This window comes from Lathyrus oleraceus, chromosome 3 (assembly GCF_024323335.1).
Source record: "Lathyrus oleraceus cultivar Zhongwan6 chromosome 3, CAAS_Psat_ZW6_1.0, whole genome shotgun sequence".
Taxonomy (NCBI): Eukaryota; Viridiplantae; Streptophyta; class Magnoliopsida; order Fabales; family Fabaceae; genus Lathyrus; species Lathyrus oleraceus.
The window spans coordinates 135,311,006-135,313,446 of record NC_066581.1 but is presented as its reverse complement, the minus strand read 5'-3'; the positions used below and the strand labels follow the sequence as shown (position 1 = coordinate 135,313,446).

The following is a 2,441-nucleotide window of genomic DNA, read 5'->3' as shown; positions in this document are numbered from 1 at the left end:
TTTCCCACACTCGCACTACTTTCATTTATTTCTTGCACTCGCACTACTTTTATTTACTTTCCGCACTCGCACTACTTTTATTTACTTTCCGCACTCGCACTACTTTTATTTAAATTAAAATGCAACTTTACTTTACCTTGTCTAACTAAATCTATAAAGGTTAGAATGTAAGGATCGTAATTGAACCGATAATCCGTACAATTGTTCATAGAAACACTTAAGGGCTATTTTGACTTTCAACTTAAGTTTTCCTGCACTTAATTTCCGTTGGGTAAGATCGAAAGTTGTCCAACGTCTTTTTAAACTTAGTTATTTTTAACTATTTCAAAAACAACGAAAGCGCTTTGTTTAGTTCATTAGGAGTTTTTAACTTAAAAGGAAAAGTGATTTTAAAACTATTTTCGAACGCGTTTATAAGTTTAGAGTCTGGTTCTTGAGAACCTCTTTTGGTTAAGAAATCCAGGTTAAAATACTTTTCAACTTAGTCAAGATACTATATTTCTTAAAAATAGGTTTACTACTCTAACGCAATGCGCGCCTTTTTATAAGTGACAATAAGAGGGTTTGATTAGGGAGTACAACTCGGTTCTGAATACGCGAAAGCGACAATTCTTGTTAAATTGGTTCTTTTCAAAGTAGGAAACACTGCCCATAAGTAGTTCTATTAGCAAGTACTTGGATTATTAATTGATTATGTGAATTACATTCGAGCCTATCTTTATTAATTGAATTTATTTTAACACTCTATTTTTCATTGTATACTCTAAAAACCCCTATTTCGATTACCTTAGATAAACACCATAACAATAGATAACGATAGATTGACACTTGGTCTCTGTGGATTCGACAATCTTTTATATTACTCTGACGCGTTCGTATACTTGCGAAAAGCACGCATCAAGTTTTTGGCGCCGTTGTCGGGGACCAATTTCGTCAAATTTCGTACCCTGTTGTTATATCGTTTAGATCTAGGTTATTACCCGCCGGTCCATGCAAAGAACTCGTAGCACCAGAAGTTTAGTATACCCTTTGGCAGAACCTGAACGTTACGCTCGCGCACGTTTATTCTTCCATAGAATTAGGAGAGCTATGGCCGAAGATCAAAACCAAAGACCTTTTAATGATTTCGCCCAACCATCCAACGAAGAACCTAGTTCTGGTATAGTAAACCCAACCATCCCAGCTAATAATTTCGAACTTAAACCCTTTCTGTTGCAACTAGTGCAACAAAGACAATTCGCAGGTCTCGCTACTGAGAACCCAAACCAACATTTAAAAATATTTCTCCAATTAGCAGACACTTTTAAAACCAATGGAGCTTTTCCTGAGGCAATCCGTTTAAGATTATTCCCTTTTTCCCTCAGAGATAAAGCCCTATCTTGGTTAGATTCCCTTCCACGCAATTCCATTATGACTTGGGATAACCTTAGAAGAGTATTCCTTGCTAGATACTTTCCCCCAAGTAAGACCGTCGTTCTTCGAAACCATATAACTAGATTTACCCAGAACCAAGGTGAATCGTTGTTCGAAGCTTGGGAGAGATATAAAGATTTGTTAAGAGCATGCCCACATCATGGTTTATAAAATTGGTTAATCATTCAGACCTTCTATAATGGACTTCACTATAACACTAAGATGACCATCGACGCTACTGCCGGTGGCGCATTGATGAACAAACCTTATCCTGAAGCTAGTGCCCTCATCGAGGATATGGCTAAAAACCATCAATCATGGGGAGTCGAACGAGCGACAGTTGAGAAGAAGGAAGTCCAAGGAGGAGTACATGAGTTAAGCTCTATAGACATGATGCAAGCTAAAATGGACGCATTAGCCCTTAAGGTCGAGCATATGTGCATAAACCTGAATACTACAGCCGCAGTTTCGTCGGATTGTGAGATATGTGGAACTAAAGGACATCAATCTGCAGAATGCAGTCTATTAAACGAAACCCACTATGAGCAAGTGAACTACACCCAAGGGAACCCATATTCGAATACCTATAACCTTGGATGGAAGAATCATCCGAACTTCTCCTATAAGAACAATAACCCTATCCAAAATAATGCACCTCTGAGACAATCAGGTTACCAAGCCCCAAGACCAAATCAACTTATGCAACCTGTGCCACCAAAGCCGAGCCTTGAGAAAATTATGGAAAACTTTATCACTGCTCAAACCCAACAAAATAAAGAGTTCATGAACCAGAACATTCACGTTAATGAACTGATTACCCAGTTAAGAACCAAGGTTGACCAAATAGTTACTCGTACCAAGATGCTTGAAACCCAGATCTCTCAGGTAGCTTTAAACCAAGCCCCCCAGACCCAACCTGGAGGACAGTTCCCTGGACAACCTCAACAAAATCCGAGAGGGCAAGCCAATGCCATTACCCTACGAAGTGGGAATGCTTATGATGAGCGACCAAACCCAAGATTGAGTGA

General features: G+C 38.9%; 1 non-coding gene across 1 annotated transcript; it reads right to left on the bottom strand.

The window, feature by feature from the left end:
* Positions 1-1,473: 1,473 nt before the first annotated feature.
* Positions 1,474-1,580, bottom strand: LOC127132914 (small nucleolar RNA R71). Its single transcript, XR_007806918.1, has one exon. It is a non-coding gene; the product is annotated as a small nucleolar RNA R71 (small nucleolar RNA).
* Positions 1,581-2,441: the final 861 nt, after the last annotated feature.